The sequence below is a fragment of the Oreochromis aureus genome, linkage group 5, assembly GCF_013358895.1.
Source record: "Oreochromis aureus strain Israel breed Guangdong linkage group 5, ZZ_aureus, whole genome shotgun sequence".
NCBI classification, from domain to species: domain Eukaryota; kingdom Metazoa; phylum Chordata; class Actinopteri; order Cichliformes; family Cichlidae; genus Oreochromis; species Oreochromis aureus.
Genome location: NC_052946.1, coordinates 2,954,245 through 2,972,169, shown reverse-complemented (window position 1 = coordinate 2,972,169; position 17,925 = coordinate 2,954,245). Strand labels below are relative to the sequence as shown.

The 17,925-nt window shown below is 43.4% G+C and overlaps 1 pseudogene; it reads left to right on the top strand.

Moving 5' to 3' along the window:
- Nucleotides 1-3,319: 3,319 nt before the first annotated feature.
- Nucleotides 3,320-6,374, top strand: LOC120440213 (annotated as a pseudogene).
- The last annotated feature ends 11,551 nt before the right edge of the window (nucleotides 6,375-17,925 follow it).

Here is a 17,925-nt window from a genome sequence, read left to right as displayed (position 1 = left end):
TTGAATTTAGGATCCGTTTTAAAGTCCTTTTATTGGTTTTAAATCTCTAAATGGTCTGGCACCTGTTTATTTGGCTGACTTGTTGAAGCCCCACGTCCCCACTCGTTCCCTTCGGTCAGCTGAGCAGTTGTTGCTTTCTGTCCCAAAGTCACGGCGGAAACTTAGAGGAGACAGAGCGTTCTCTGTTGCAGCGCCGATGCTTTGGAATAACCTTCTCTCCATATTAGACAGGCTACATCAGTGCCAGTTTTAAGTCTTTATTAAAACCTATTTTTATTCCTTGGCGTTTAACTCTGTGGGTAACTGATTTTTATTTTATTTTTTATTCTTTATTTTTTATTTATTTTATTTTTTTATTACAATGTGCATATTAGTATTGTACAGCACTTTGGTCTACCAGGTGTGTTTTTAAAGTGCTATATAAATAAATAAATGATGATGATGATGATGAAGAGCTCCTTCTTGTCTTGTTTTGCCATCCAGTTGAGTGTCTTGTGTTCCATTTTAGGATGGTGAAAAATCCGACTGGGTTATGTAATTGGTGTAATGCTATGGAGGTGGAATATGTGCTTATTAGTTGCAGGAAGTATGTAAGTCAAAGGAGAGTGTTGAGGATAGAAATGGGTGGTGTAATGGAACTTACGTTTGAAAAGGTGGTTAATCAGTTAAGTCATGATGAAGGGAAAGGAGTGGTTTTTTGTTTTTTGAGAAATATTGGTCTCATCAAGAGGATTGAAGGATTTGGAAGTGAAGTGAGAGTAAAAGCCAGGAGAAGGCAGTAGTGCAACATCTTTGGATGCAAGCTGCAGTTAAAATGTCAGAAGAAGAAGATGAAGGTAGTGGGACATTCCGCCATATTATCAGTTTTTCTCCCGTATCACGACCCACTTTCTCTCTACGCTGACGTGAGTGATGCTCCATTTTTCACTTCTCCAAAATGAAACGTGTATCAGTTGTTTGAGTGATTTACCGAATTGTTGTTAGTGACTTATAAAGCCAGTCGAAGTATAACTCATATTAAAGTAACACAATGCTGCTTTTTTAACAAAATCTTGTTTGAGAAGCTAGCCCTGAAAAGCTAACGCTAGCGCTGCTATAAGCCCAGTGAATATGGTTAATATGACTGTATACTACAGTTTGTGTTCTTTTATTAGCTTCATTCGGTGTGTTAGTGTTTCTGAATGTGTTAGAGACGGTACTGTTAGTTCTCCTCCTGGTTAAAACAGCCTCATTCTTTAGGTTGTAAGGTTTAGCGAGCCGCCATTTTAGAAAAGAGTCACGTGTGTGCGCACACCATGTCTGTGTTGCGGATTATTAAACAATCATGTAATCGACAGTGGAGAAAACACATAGTTAATACAGGAATAATAAAATCTCTTACTAAGAAGGAGACTTTTTAAGAGCTGTTTAACAAACGCTTTGAAGAGTAAAAAAGAAAAAACAGGTGCATGTGCAGGCCCGTTTTTTTTTTTTTTTTTGCCTGTCCCGTTTGGATCTTTAGCCATCAGAATTGTTGTCTGAAGGCCCAGAAAGATGCCAAGCGGATTTACTTTACCAATTGGATCATCATGGCCTTGCCATATTGGTCCATTTGATTGACCTTTATTATAATTACGTATTTATTTGATTTGATTTTTCGGTTGTTACAGACATGACTGGGGAATAGGACAGGGAGAAAAAATGAAAGAAAGAGAGGGAGAGAAAGAAAAATAGAGGGGGAAAGAGATGGTGAGAAAGGGGAGAAGAGAAAAAAAAGAAAGACAAACAAACAAAACACCTGGTTCACCTGTATGGGGATAAGAAAAAACAGACGAGAAAAGAAACAAAAAAGAGCAACATAATAAATACAACACCATTACAGTAAACTAGCTAACAGTAGATAACAGTAGATACTAAATATTACATGTTATTGTAGGTAGGGTAAGCAAGATCGAGAGCGCACAATGTGCTTTGAGGTAGCAGCCAAGAAAGGTGTAGTTTGTGTCTGTGAAAACCCGTGTGTACACCTGTGCACACCTGTGTGGATCGGCACACTTGTATTCAAAAGGTTTCTCCATGTAATGATCTGCTAGGGAGTGTGGGGAGGCATAGCCCCGTCCCCCAGGGCATGAAGCAGGTATGGAGAAGATCCAGGCCTCAGACATCCAGAGGCCCCAGAATACGAGGACCCAAGGAGGACCACCGGGGGGTAACCGTGCCACCCACCTGAGAAGAGCTGAGGAGAGCCCCAAACGAGTGGTCACCCAGTAGCCACGGAGCAGAAGTCAGAGGGGGCTGCAGCGACGTGCCCGCGGGCTCTGCCGGCAGCCAACTGTGCTAGAGAGGACCGGGTCTCAGGCCCAGAGGCCAGAGGCCTGAGGGAACCCCACCCCCCGGAAGGGGCCCAGCCGGGCCACAGGCGCCAGGCTCCACCAATCGGCCACCAGGAGTGAGTCGGTACATACATGAGCACCCAGCCCGAGACACCAAGAACCACCAACACACCAACATCTGAGGGCATCAGCCACTGGCAGGGAGTGTGGTGAGGGGAGATAGGCCTCCATACCTTGGAGAGCCTGAGATGTTCCCAGAGAGGTGAAGTCTAAGACCCAAGCTGACATATAGACACAGGTGAACAGGCGCATGGAGACACAAACGTGCATTCCCACCCCCATATACACAAACAAATACTCGGCACTCACCCGACGTGGAGACAGACACAAATAGACACTGTACACACATTCACACTCCCCAAACATACTCTATATCCCAGGTCCGGGTACCCCTGCCCCCAGAGGGGCAAACCCTACCCGGACCCAGGAGATGTAACCCTTCTCTCTGGGGTGGAGGAAAGCAGACCGCCTCCTTATCAGTAGCAGGGAGGCCCCGCATCCCAGACCCCAATCCGACGGCCAGCACCTCCTCCCAGCCCCCCAGCCCCAATGGTTAACAGAACATGGGTGAGTGAAAACCCCAAACCTCCATCTGCCCGCTCATATGTAGTGTTGCTGCATGCTGTTCTAAAGTGCATTTAAAACACAGGAGGGCATGGTGCTTCTTGCCAGAGAGCAGCACAGCTCCTCCTGAAAACCCTCAGTGTCTATATAAAGACGGCTCTAGGGGCAGGGTGGGCTAGCATCCCGGTCTGCAGTTTTCGTGAGAAAGCACCCCAAAAAGCTACGGAAAGCCCTACAGAAAGATACCCCCAGGAGATCCCGAGAGGGGGGGAGGATGAGGTCTCCAATCGGACGGACTCAAGGTTAACGACCAACGCAATGGAAAGGACTACGAGTAAGACATGTATCTGCGGCAACTGTGTAAGAACCAGCGCGGCCTAAAGGTCCATCAGGCCAGAATGAAATGTTTGGAGCGGGAGAGTGAGGTGCAACGCACAGGTACTGAACCTGGTGAGACGCAGGAGGAGCCCGGCCCGGAGGAACCCCATAGAGCCCAGTCCCTCCACGCACCGGACTCTTCCAATCCAAGCAGTGTAGTTCCACAACAGCGGATTAAGTGGCCCCCAGCCAGCAGCCGGAGCGAGTGGCAGAAGTTTGATGAGGATGTTTCCAACATCATACAAGCTGTGGCCAAAAGAGATGCTGACAGCAGGCTTAAAACAATGACCACCATCATAGTCAGCTACGCCTCAGAAAGGTTCGGCCTGACCGAGAAGTGTAACAACAAGACCCCTTACACCATGAACCGCAGGGCCATGAAGATTCATTGACTGCGCCAGGAGCTTAGGAGCCTTAAGAAGCAGTTTAAGAATGCTGATGCGGAGGAGATGCAAGCTTTAGAGGAACTGCATAACATCTTGCGGAAAAAGCTGATTACCCTCCGTAGAGCAGAATGGCACAGGAGGCGGGGAAGAGAGAGAGCCTGGAAACGTGTAGCTTTTATTGCTGATCCCTTTCGCTTTTCCAAACAATTGCTTGGGGTTAAGCGAAGCGGCCAGTTGGAGTGCTCAGCAGAGGAGGTGAATAACTTCCTTCATGAGACCATGAGTGACCCACTGAGGGAACAAGACTTGGGACCAAACAAAGCTCTCATCAACCCTGCCTCACCATCAGTAGAGTTCAAGTTGACAGAGCCAAGTTTGAAGAAGGTGTGTGAGGTCATCACGGTAGCCCGTTTAGCATCCTCCCCAGGTCCCAGTGGCGTACCCTACCTTGTTTATAAGCGCTGCCCAAAGCTGCTTCGCCACCTGTGGAAGATCTTAAAGGTGATATGGCGGAGAGGGAGAGTCACTGATCAGTGGAGGTACGCAGAGGGAGTCTGGATTCCCAAAGAGGAGGACTCGAAAAACATAAACCAGTTTCGGAGCATCTCGCTATTGAGCGTGGAGGGGAAGGTGTTTCTTAGCGTTGTCTCCCGGAGATTGACCGAGCTTCTCCTTAGAAGCAATTGCATTGATCCATCAGTTCAGAAGGGGGGGATCCCAGGAGTTCCTGGTTGCCTAGAGCACACTGGTGTAGTTACACACCTTATAAGAGAAGCCCATGAGAACAGAGGCGGCCTAGCTGTATTGTGGCTGGACCTGACTAATGCATATGGGTCGATCCCACACAAACTGGTTGAGCATGCTTTACACCTCCACCATGTCCCCAGCAAGATCAAGGACCTGATCCTGGACTATTACGCCAATTTCAGGCTTAGGGTCACTTCTGGGGCAGTTACTTCAGGCTGGCACCGCCTCGGGAAAGGGATAATAACAGGCTGTACCATCTCAGTTACAGTCTTTGCCCTTGCAATGAACATGGTGATAAAGGCTGCGGAGGTCGAGTGCAGAGGGCTTCTAACAAGGTCAGGTGTTCGTCAGCCCCCTATCAGAGCCTATATGGATGACCTCACCATTACAACATCATCAGTCCCAGGGTGTAGGTGGATCTTGCAAGGTCTTGAGAGACTCATCTCATGGGCAAGGATGAGTTTTAAACCTTCCAAGTCAAGATCGCTGGTACTGAAGAAGGGCAAGGTGATGGACAAGTTCCGGTTCTCAATCTCAGGAACCATTATTCCATCCATAACGGAACAACCAGTCAAGAGCTTGGGGAAACTCTTTGACTCCAGCCTGAAAGACTCTACTGCCATTCAGAAGCCAAATGAGGAGCTGGGAGCGTGGCTCATTAAGGTGGATAAGTCCGGCCTGCCTGGAAGATTTAAAGCCTGGATCTACCAGCATTCCATCCTGCCCCGAATCCTGTGGCCCTTGCTTGTCTATACAGTTCCAATAACTACTGTGGAATCCCTGGAAAGGAAGATCAGTGGCTTTCTTCATAAGTGGCTGGGACTTCCCCGCAGTCTCACAAGCGCTGCCTTGTATGGGGCAAGCAACAGCTTGCAGTTACCCTTCAGTAGCCTCACAGAAGAGTTCAAGGTGGCTCGCACACGAGAAGCCCTACAGTACAGAGATTCTAATGACTGCAAAGTGGCATCAGCAGGTATTGAGGTAAGGACAGGAAGAAAGTGGAAGGCTGAGAAGGCAGTTGAGGTGGCAGAGTCACGCCTAAGGCAGAAAACACTGGTGGGGGTCTTAGCAACAGGGGGAGCAGGCTTGGGGTACTTCCCAAAGGCCCAGGTCAGCAGGGCACAGGGAAAGGAGAGACACCAGCTACTCCAGGAAGAAGTCCGAGCAGGTGTGGAGGAGGAGCGAGTAAGTAGAGCTGTAGGCCTTAAGCAGCAGGGAGCATGGACAATGTGGGAGAGCACCTTGCAGCGCAAGGTCACCTGGGCAAACATCATGCAGGCAGACTTCCACCGGATCCGATTCCTAGTGCAGGCAGTATACGACACTCTGCCAAGCCCAGCAAACCTCCATCTGTGGGGGAAGAGCGAGACACCTGTCTGTCCCCTGTGCTCTGGAAGAGGGACCCTAGAACACCTCCTTAGCAGCTGCCCAAGGGCCCTGGCCGATGGTCGGTATCGTTGGCGGCACGACCAGGTGCTCAGAGTAGTTGCTGAAAAGATTGCCTCAGCAATCAGCACCAGCAAGCATCATCATGCTTCGAGGAAGGCAATTTCTTTCATTAAGGCTGGAGAGAAACCCCAGGTGCGCCCACATTTAACAACCGGCCTCCTCAACACAGCCTCTGATTGGCAGCTACAGGCTGACCTGGGTAAGCAGCTAAAGTTCCCTCAGAACATTGCAAAAACATCCCTCCGGCCACACATGATAATTATTTCTGAGGCCTTTGCAGGACGATCACTCTGCAAAGTCCTAGGCTGGCTGGGCGTGGCTGGGGTAGCCAAGAAGAGGGCCATCCAGGCTCTGAGTGAAGCGGCAGAGAAAGCCACAAGGTGGCTGTGGATCAGGAGGGCTGATCCGTGGGTAGCTACTGGTACGCAAGTCGGGGCCTGATCACCCCCGGCTGGGTCGCCTGGGCGAGGGCGTATGATGTTGTGAGACCCGAAACACCTGATGACCCCAGGATACATCACTGAAGATGCGTACCAGTGCATCCAGGAGATGTGTCTTTATAGTATGCATTTAAAATTGAGGATAGGGCACCAGCGCCAGAGGTGGGTTTGAATACACAGACGTGCCCACCCCCAAGGCCCTATATGTATGTGTTATGAGAGTATGAGTAATGTGGATGTCTAGGTTGCGGGATAAAATTGAGGCACAGGCTGCCAGAAGGGGACAGAGGGGGAGTGCCTCCCCTGCACCCTGGTGACACACCTGCACCCAAGCCCTGCGTGTGTGTGGGTGTGGTGGAGTGGTAAGAGGGAGGTAGCTGAGGATGGGGAGGGAAGAAGGCCCATTTTTAAATAAAATGTCTTTCTGCATGTCTGGTTGACTTCACACTTTGTGGAAGATTATTGAAATAAAAAATAGCCTACCTTCAAATAAATAAACCACAGCAGTGGGCCACTAATGTTATTAATATTTTAACTATGATTTTAGTCCATTTGAGTGTGGCATTATCATGTGATGCTTTTTCATCTCGCTGCAGGCAGTAATCCCAGAGCATAAAATAAAACTACATCAGCTCAGGATCGAAAATATATAAATATTTAGTTTTAAAATAACAGCATATTAAATGATACTGTTCCCAGTTGTTAGTGCGATTTCTGTTTCTGACCATCACTGCAGAGCTTTAAAGGCCCTTTCACTCTCTGAAACATTCCTGTTTAATGTTTGCGCTGCTTATCAATGGTTTCCCGCTGTGCCAAGCAAAGCGCAATGCAAGCGCGTGGGAACGACACACTCTTAACTAGTTGGGATAGTTACAAAGCTTTTAGCAATACTTGTTTTTATTAAACATTTGAACATAATACAACACAAACTTTTGTGGAGGATACAACATCTAGTATACAATTTTTTTTAAATAACAAAGAACAGGCGCATCTAGTATAGGTAGAGTACCCGCAATGAAATGGCGTACAAGCACAGAGTTCGGGTCCTTCGTTCCTGTTAGCAGACAGCGCTGGATGTGTTTGCAGAAATGGAAGAGACTGATTTACTTACATTGTAGTGGCCATCTGTGATCATGAAGTCATTTGAGCGCCTGGTTCTCTCCTACCTCACAGCCCCCCTCCTGGACCCCCTGCAGTTTGCATACAGAGTCACCAGGTCTGTAGACAATGCTATCAAAATGGCTCTACACTTCATCCTGCAGCATCTGGACTCTGCGGGAACCTACGCCAGGATCCTGCTTCCTGACAGATAGGAAACAGCATGTGAGGCTGGAGAAGAATGTCTCGGACTCCCGGACCATCAGCACCAGCTCCCTCCAGGGCCATGTTCTTTTTCTTCTCTGCTCTTCTCCCTGTACACTAACCTCCAACCACCAGTCTCTCAAGCTAATTAAGTTTGCAGATGACACCACTGTTATCGGACTCCTCTCGGACAGGGATGAGTCTGCCTACAGGATGGAGGTTGAACGTCTGGTGTTCTGGTGCAGCCGCAACAACCTGGTGCCCAGACGACAGTGGAGATTATTGTGGTCTTCAGGAAGCACACAGCCCCACTCCCCCCCATCATCCTGACTGACACCCTCATCACCACTGTGGACTCATTCTGCTTCTTATAAATCAGCAGTATAATGCATCATAAAACAGTGTAATATTCCATTCCTGTCAGTTAATTTATATGGTTCCGGGCTCTGCTTGTGCGGTCGACCGGCTAGTCAGCTGAGCAGTTTTGCGTTCTTTTTCTAACTTTGATGCTCTTTTCATTGTTGTATTTTGCCGTCTATTCGATGTATTTGTATTCTTTTCCTTTTCCTCATTTTTGTGATTTTTCGGACTTGTTTCTGATACTTCGACATGACCCCAAGGCTCACCTACACCAGGGACTCCCTCATCCAGCTGTGGCTGCAGCTGCAGCCCAACCTTCGGGTTTTCCGCTCTGCTTCCACGGACTACTTTCCTGAGGAAATACTCCGTGGACACGGAAATCGAAAAAACTCACAATAACAAGGTAACCAGGAGGGGATTAAAGAAGAGTGGGGTGAGAGCCAGACTAAAGAGGGAGACACACAAACAACGTCCATTATCCTTGCTAAAATGTGGTCTCTCCGCTCCAAGCTGGACGAGCTGCAAGCCTGTGTCAACCACCTGCATGAGTACAGAACTGCCTCCGTTCTGGAGGTAATCGTGGTTAAACAACAGCGATGACGACAGCTCGCTGCACATCGATGTCTTTTCACCACCTCTTCGTCTGGACAGAGACCGCGAATGCACTGGGAAGCAACATGGCGACAGCGTGTGTCTGTATGTAAACAACAGCTGGTGCTCTTGCAAGCATGCACTACAGACATTGAGCTTCTGGCTGTTTCCCTGTTTCCCCAGAGCTGATGTAGCTAAAGCCACAGAGTACTTCACCAACACTCTGTACAAACTGGAACAATTATCACCGGACTCTCCCAAGTTCATCCTGGGTGATTTCAACCACTGTTCCCCTGACAAGTCGCTTAAAGGATACCAACAGTATGTTACATGTAGCACACGTCAGGGGAAGACTCTGGATAAATGCTATGGCTCTTGTAGAGATTAAAAGGATATTTTGCTGCTATTTTTTATGATCATTATTACTATTCCATTAATTATTAATATTGATAGTGCATTCAGATGTTTAAACATATTGGCACCCAATTGGGCTTTTATTACAGGTCCAAGAAGAACCACTTTAAACTGTGGAGTTGAATCTATAATTTTAAATGTTTTTCAATGCTCCTATATAATAATCTTAAATGTTTCTGTGTAGACTGTAGGGACAGGAAATACACTCTGTGCCAAAATAAGACAGGAAGTTACATGTTTTTGAAGTTGCAGGCTTTGCAAAAGTGAAACCGAAAGCAGAGTCTGAGTGCAAGTACTGTGAGTAGGTTATGAAACTGTAGTATTTTATTATGCATTTATATCTTTGGATTAAGCTTTTAGTAGAGGCTTTTGATTAAAACATTTATTCAGTAGATTACATATATAGTTCCAGTTGGGTTATTACATGTAAGGATGAGCCTCTGTTCTGGTGAAAGGTCAGAAGTGCAGAGGGTGAGATGAGAGAGCATTTAAGGACGAGACACACATACACACACATACAGATACACATAGTTCAGCTGTGTATGTGCGCAGGCCTTACGTCTGAAGATGACTAGAGGTGTAAGGTGAGCCGGGGTGCAGGAGAGGTCATGACACGTACACAGCACACACACACCCACACACACACATATTAGATAGACTCATTTATATAGGTAAGAGTTGTCAGGAAGAGAAAGATATTATTTGCTGCTATTTTTATAATCATCATTACCATTTCATGTTAATAGTGATGTTGCATTCAGAGGCATTCAGATGTTCAAATATATGGGTATTATATTAGTCTTTATTACAGGTTGTTATAACCACTTCAAATTGTGGAGTTGAATTTATAATTTAAAGGTTTTGAATGTTTTGTATTCTTATACTGAAGTCTTCAGTGGGTGAGAAGCTGACTGCAGGCTGACAGGAAATGCGTCTGCAAGCCATGCTTTTGCAGAAGTGAAACTGTTCAGAGAGCAGATGCACACTCTGTGCACCCACAGACAGACGAGACATACACACACACACTTAGTTAGAGGGATCACTGATAGGGGAAAGTTCAAATTGTTTTGCTTGGGGTTGCTGTTAGACTATATTAGGAGGAGCAAACATATTGGCAGATCTGAGAAGGAAAACCTGTGTTATGAAAATGATTTTAATCTTTTATACATGATTGCATTTGAGCTTATTAAAGAGCTGTGGCTCCTGGTCAAGTGAAGGTCAGAAACTCTTGGCGGGCGTGATGATCTGCCAATACACGGTGAGGAGGACAGGAGCTCTGAAAGGAATTGCAACACACCTGCTTACATGACATATGCCTGGAGTTATATCCTTATATCCTTATATTCTTTAGAGCTAAGAGTTAAGTTTGTATCATTTATCACTTATATCCTTTTGAGTAAGTCTTAAGTTTCATTTATGTTCAGTTTGAGTAAGTTTCCTTCATGGTTTGAGTATCATCATTTGAGTGTGACATTTAGAAGTCACACATAGTTCAGCTGAGCACGAGCACAGGCCTTATGTCTGGCTAGGACGAGGGTTGTGAGGTGAGCCGAGTGCAGGAGAGGTCATGACACACATACATAGCATACACTGCAGACACACACACACACATGCACACCATAATAGATCTATTTTGGTAAGTAAGAAGTGAAGATGTGTTTTGCTGCAAATGCAGAATTGTGCCGACGTACTTAGAGGAAGTGCAACAGATCTCCCACAGGAAGCGACAGCGAAGACGAGCTGAGGGAAGCACCGACCGAAGACAATGTTCTTTAAAACTATGTTAAAGGTTGTTGACAGAACATTTGTGGTTTTGAGCTGACGTATGCTGTATTAAATCTGCCTAGCAACGGAAAAGGGGCTGTACTATCTTAACCCTATAAAACCGTTGTCTGAATATGGTGAAGCAGTTCAATACTGATTGGGTTGTTGAACTCACACATGTGTAATTCATTAAAATGCCGTCTAAATTGCACCCGCCCGGATCTGTGCTTATTTATGGATTCCTCTCTCAACATTGAACCCTTAACATTTGGGGGCTCGTTCCGGTGAGAGAGAGGGAGTGTTGGGGTAGATGGAGAGATCCGGGGTCCGTGGTAATTGGACGGGCAGACGGTAATCAGTGGTGAAAGTGAGCAGGCATTCCCCGGGGCATTTAAAGGTAAGACACTGCCTGTTGAAATATATTTCCAAAAGGTGTCACATTGGGCATGTCAAATTAAAAGCCTGGTCACTGTAATTACTGGTGAAGGTCTGTTTTGATTTTGGCGAAGTTTTTATGAGGTTTACCGGTTGAAGTAATGATAATGAAGTATAAGTGACAGTACTGAGTAATGAGAATAAAGGAATGAAGAGAGTTAAGGCAGTTGGACTGCCAAGCAGTTGGACTGCTAAGTGAACTTAGAATGATAGGGAATTTGGTCATTGTGTGGGTTAAAGTCCCGTTGGTCATCTGGTCTACGTGTGATGGTCATTTTTGTGGGTTAGAGTCCCCTATGTCCACAACGGGAGATCTGCCTCAATCTTAATCCTGTTTTGGGTGTAGATTGTTGTTTCAAATTACTCTAAATTACTTTAGGACGAGGAGTCTGGGACCCTTAAGAAGCGCATTTTCTCGGAGGTAACGCTCCCTCCTGGATAAAGACGTTTATCCTTGACCTAGCGGCGACTAAATGGGATAGTACGGTACGACAAACCGGGAGAACTGGGAACCTCCAAAATTGCTAGGAGTTAGAGTCTCCTATTTTTTTGCGCTTATTGGGCATGCTGGCAAATTAAGTTAGGTTTAGAAATCTGGACAGGATAGTCTGGGACTGCCCTGGTGAATTGAGCACAAAAAGTCTGGGACTTATCGGTTGGAGCCGTTATGTTATATTTATCGAAATTACATAGGAGTTGAAAAGGCCTAAAAAATCTGTGCAGTTGTAATTAAAGACGTCTGTAATATAAAATATGAGATCTATGAGTAAGATCAGTCTCTGTGTCACCAATGCACAGCCGGATGTGCCCTGATGGTGTGTGTAAATGCAAATGAGGAGCGGCGACGCGCAGAGAGGGTGGTTTCAGTTTCGAGAGTATTGAGCTTTATAACTATTGTTTGCCAATATTGCTAAATGCTTGTATTTAAGAGGCTGGTTTTGCATTACGAGAGTATAAATACAGTTTGAATATATTAGTGTGGATGTATAGTAAATGACTGAATTTTGATAGATGTATATATCTTGAGCCATAAATGCTGGGGTGTTTTATTTTTTCAGTTATGTGTGTGTGGTGAGAAGCTGCGAGGATGATGAGAGGTTTCAGTTTTCCTTTTTTCTTTTTGACTTGCTCTTTCTGATTATGGAAGGCATGTCCAAAATACTCGTATGAAAGCGTATTTTGAGTGATTTTAACCGTGTGAATGCTGTCAGTATTTGATTTGAGTGACTCTGTATGAGTTGTATGAGTGAGTGGAAAATGGAAGTTTGAGAGAGAAAAGGCAGTGTGTGTGAGACGAGTCATGGCGTCTGAAAGAGGTTAGAACATTTAAAAGTGTGTATGAAATATATTTCTTTTGTGATGAAAAGTAGGATGTTTTAAAGTTTGAAAGTGCTTTTAATTCAAGAAATCCATGAGTGATGTTATGACAGGTTGAGTTTATTTTTTCCGATTGAAAACACATAAGTATATACACTTGGTAAACCCAGTTAAGAGATTATTGGGTGACTGATGCTATAAAACTGACCTAAAGAATGGTCCTGTGTGTGAAGGAGTGTTAATTGTCCTGATGTTTGAAAGAGCTCTAGTTAAATGTGTGTGAATGAAATGAAAGTGTATTGTTTTTAGATCAAGATTTAGTAGAACTACTGATCGTTTGTAGACTGTGAAAATTAAAGGGAGACAGAGTCTGCCTGTTGCCTGAAGAAACAGGAAGTATGTGTGTGTGTGACTGATGATGTCAGGGGAGCACCCAGAGAAATAGACAGAGTTAAATTCTAAGAAGATGAAGCGAATGCATGTTTTAAGAAAAAGTAATAAAGTAATAAAATTATATTAATTACAGGGTTTAGAAAAGAGACAGACCGAGAGAAATAGATACATGAACTAACAATTACATTAATGAATTGAAAACGCACGTACACAAACTGTTACATGTGAAATTATTGTTGGAAAGTTTAATAAAGAAAGCAGTTTACACTCCTTTAATTTCCAGAACCAGTGTGTCCCCTAGACCTGATAACACCCTTGCCCAGTTGGCCCCTGTAGTAGGCAGGCATGGAAGGCTGGACAGCCCATGACGGGTAAGATCCCACCTCGAAACCCTGGGACAACCTAAGGCAAGGCGCAGTCACGATTGCTTGAACCTAAGTCCCGGAGTGACCTTGGAGTCACTGGAGGAGACGGGATTTAACAGGTGAGGCCACTGGACACAGGCAAGGGGAAATGTCATTAACAATGACCAGTGATGAGCCAGAGAGAGAAAACACACCCTGTCAAAAGGAGTTTGAAACACTGCAAAAGAAACATTTACAAGATCACAAAGATCATAAAGAAACATTTATAAAAATCACACATACAAACAGAAAATGCACTAACCTTACAGAGATAAGCTCATGAAGAGTAATGCATAGATAGTGATTAAAACTTGGCAAAGAACACAAACATACGTAATTAAATCAGCCTGCTAATTTCATGGTGTTAAAATGGTGTGAATGTTGAAGAAAATACACTTAAAACACACTTGGATAAAATAGAGTTGTTGTGGAATAACTCAAACGAAGCTGTATGACAAGGGAGTGAGTTATGGAAAAAACAAAAGAAAAGTGATTAGTGTTTATAAGAGTGACTCAGGAGTGCTCTCGTACTGAGTGATCAAAACCAGTGATTAGTATAGAAAGAAAATGAAAATAATTCAATAATGTGATAAGGTTTAAACATGTATTTCTCTTGTCAAGTTGGCTGTTGAGCTGTGAGTCTATGCAAATTAGCTGGAGCAGAGACACTTCCTGTGTGCGTGTGTGTGTCGGAGGCTTTCAGTTCAAGAGAGAGCGGTGGCTGTTGAAGATTATTTGGCGAAATATATAATGGTAAAGTATCAGGATATTTGATTACGGTGGTCAGGTCTGTTCAGAGGCGCAGATTTGGACAGGAAATTTATAATTTAGGGATGACACGTTGTTGAAATCGGTTTATATTTTATGCTGAATGAAAACATGGCAAAGTGAGGAAGGGTGACATTGTGCAAACGGTCTTTGATCTTTTGACGAGGTTTTCGGTGTGTTGAATGGGTGAAATTTAAGATTGTTTAAGATTTTTTGGGGCTGTTGTTTTTCATTTTAATAGAGGGAGTTTTGATAAACATGGACATGTCTAAAAGGGCCCATAGTTTTATAACAGTGCACTTAGGAAAAACCTGTCAGGTGATTTTGTTTGGTACTTTGATGAGCTAATAATCAGCTCTCTTTTTTCATTTTTGTTCTAAGCAGGCCTGGAAGAGAGTGAACTGACGGCGCTGACAAAATTACCAAGTACGAAAATCAGGTGGGCTTTACAGATTATAATTGATTACAACCAGAGACTGATTGGCGTAGTCTCTGTCTAAAAACGGATTGTATCGAGTCAATCCAGTCAAAAGTATAGCGAACTATTTTCCTAAAAGGAAAACGAAATAAAACAAATGATTGAGCTCATTTTGCTGATGTGGAGCATTTCATTATTTGCGCAGAGGGCTGCAGTATCAGCAAAAATATCATGTGTGAATGCATGTGAGTGAATGTGAGTGACTGGACTAAGGTGGGAATGAATAAAGGTGGACAAATTTATCATGTGAGGAAAAGAAAGGGGATGCTTTGTTTTGCTTTTGCCATAAGCAGGACAAGTGGGAGACTTGAATCTGGGGATGCTGATGTTCCCTTGAGTGAATTTCTGTTTTGTTGATTTGGGTTGGACCATATTATTACATTATAAAATGCTAAAAGGAAAACATTTTTGATATAACTCAAGTTACCATTAACTGAGGTGATACATGATTAATAATTGTTCTGTTTAAGTTTATTTTTGTCATGACACAGACTGGATCATAAAGGGGAGAGTTAAGTACAGGTTTTGTTTCCAGGAAGTTCCAAGGATCCAGACTTTGCATGGAGCAACGATTTGGAGAAGAGTTGACATAATAATTAAATTGATTTTATTCCTTAAACACAGGTTTTCAGGGCTGGAGCAAAATACTGGAGAGGAGGATGGCTGAAGTGTTCTGAGAAATGATATGATATGACTAACCTTTTTTCCCTTGTTAATTTGTTAAGCTTGGGTGAAGCATGTTGAATTTTTGCCACATGAGATGTGTCAAAAAGAGAGGATTTAAGATTTAATTTGTTTAATTTGAAATGGGTTTTAGTATGATTTTATAACGATTGGGGTTGTTTGATAATTTAGATATGGTAAAACTGAGGCAGAGATTGTTAATTCTAAAGAAAGGAGTAAAAGGAACTGAATTCTGTTTAGAAGATAAATTGCTGGTGTTAATAAGAAGTTGTACACCAAACTTAGAGGGAAACTGTGGGAATAAAGGATATGCTTTGGGGAAAAATAGTGAAGATTTTATGAGTAGAAAATGTTTGGTTTCTTTTTGACTTTTAGAATAAGTTGTTATACTATAGGCTTTAGAAACAGATATTAAACAGATTTATTTCTAGGGTAGAGGAGAGCTTTTTATGAGGATGATTTCATACACATTGCATTTTGTGCCTTTGAAAGAGTTGTGGCTCAATTCGTCTCTTGAGGGTCACAAACTTTTGGTTAACGTTATGATTAGCCAATCTACTGTGAGAATGACCTGAGTTCTGAAGGATTGCACACGCTTACAGACATATAGAGTTCATCCACATATGACAGTATTGATTCCAGGCAAAAGGCCTGAAATTCCTTTAGCTTTGAACTGAATTTGAGCTGGCCCTGTAACAAGTGACAGACAAGAGGAACTGAATAGGAGTTTGGTTGTGACTAAATGGGGTGACATGTAAAATATTGGGATAACACATGCAGCTCTAAATTAGTCTTATTACATAAAAAGCAGTTACAGAATAACAAATGCTTGTTGAAGTGACCAAGTTTTTGTTTAAAACAGAAGCAAAAGGAGAAAGCTTATATATTTTGGTTAAGTCTGATAAAGTATAAATTAGAATGAATCATTACATCAAAGAGCAGCAAAATGAAATAAAATGATATATTAAAACAGGAAATAACACAGGAAATGTGAGTTCTAAAATACAGGTAGAGTTAAGCTTTTAGCTATGGTGAAATTTACTCAGGAGCTATTGATTATATGTTTACACTTAGTCAATTAGAGTGGTTGTTTTTTCTTTGATCCTTTAGTAGAATAAGCCGTTATAATGATTTTCTTGATACACTTTCTTGTGATAGGTGACTTTAGATGAGAGGCACCTGCAGCAGCAGCGACAGTTTTGTGCATAGGATGTTGGTGATCAGATAAGGAACCAACAGGAAGCCTGCAGAGACGTGCAAGCAGTGCTTTAAGAGTTTTACAAAGGTTGAGTAATGTTACGAATACGAATATGCAATTAGGTTCATGTTTTGAGTAATATTAGGTTGAATCAGGTTTGAATAAAGAGAGCACTTGAGGAACAGAGTAAGTTAGAGCCGTAGTAGGGAGAAAGTGTTTTCTATCCTTTACAGGAGAAGATTTCCACGAGAGAGGGACCAAGGAAGAACCTGACTTGACCCATGGAGTGTTCTTAGGGGAGCTGGCATTTCTAGAGAGGGTCAGAGTAACATTATAGTGTGTGGTGACCCTCTTCGAGGGCCACCACAAGAGAGGGAGTGTCAGGAAGAGAAAGATATTATTTGCTGCTATTTTTATAATCATCATTACCATTTCATGTTAATAGTGATGTTGCATTCAGAGGCATTCAGATGTTCAAATATATGGGTATTATATTAGTCTTTATTACAGGTTGTTATAACCACTTCAAATTGTGGAGTTGAATTTATAATTTAAAGGTTTTGAATGTTTTGTATTCTTATACTGAAGTCTTCAGTGGGTGAGAAGCTGACTGCAGGCTGACAGGAAATGCGTCTGCAAGCCATGCTTTTGCAGAAGTGAAACTGTTCAGAGAGCAGATGCACACTCTGTGCACCCACAGACAGACGAGACATACACACACACACTTAGTTAGAGGGATCACTGATAGGGGAAAGTTCAAATTGTTTTGCTTGGGGTTGCTGTTAGACTATATTAGGAGGAGCAAACATATTGGCAGATCTGAGAAGGAAAACCTGTGTTATGAAAATGATTTTAATCTTTTATACATGATTGCATTTGAGCTTATTAAAGAGCTGTGGCTCCTGGTCAAGTGAAGGTCAGAAACTCTTGGCGGGCGTGATGATCTGCCAATACACGGTGAGGAGGACAGGAGCTCTGAAAGGAATTGCAACACACCTGCTTACATGACATATGCCTGGAGTTATATCCTTATATCCTTATATTCTTTAGAGCTAAGAGTTAAGTTTGTATCATTTATCACTTATATCCTTTTGAGTAAGTCTTAAGTTTCATTTATGTTCAGTTTGAGTAAGTTTCCTTCATGGTTTGAGTATCATCATTTGAGTGTGACATTTAGAAGTCACACATAGTTCAGCTGAGCACGAGCACAGGCCTTATGTCTGGCTAGGACGAGGGTTGTGAGGTGAGCCGGAGTGCAGGAGAGGTCATGACACATACATAGCATACACTGCAGACACACACACACACATGCACACCATAATAGATCTATTTTGGTAAGTAAGAAGTGAAGATGTGTTTTTGCTGCAAATGCAGAATTGTGCCGACGTACTTAGAGGAAGTGCAACAGATCTCCCACAGGGAAGCGACAGCGAAGACGAGCTGAGGGGAAGCACCGACCCGAAGACTATGTTCTTTAAAAC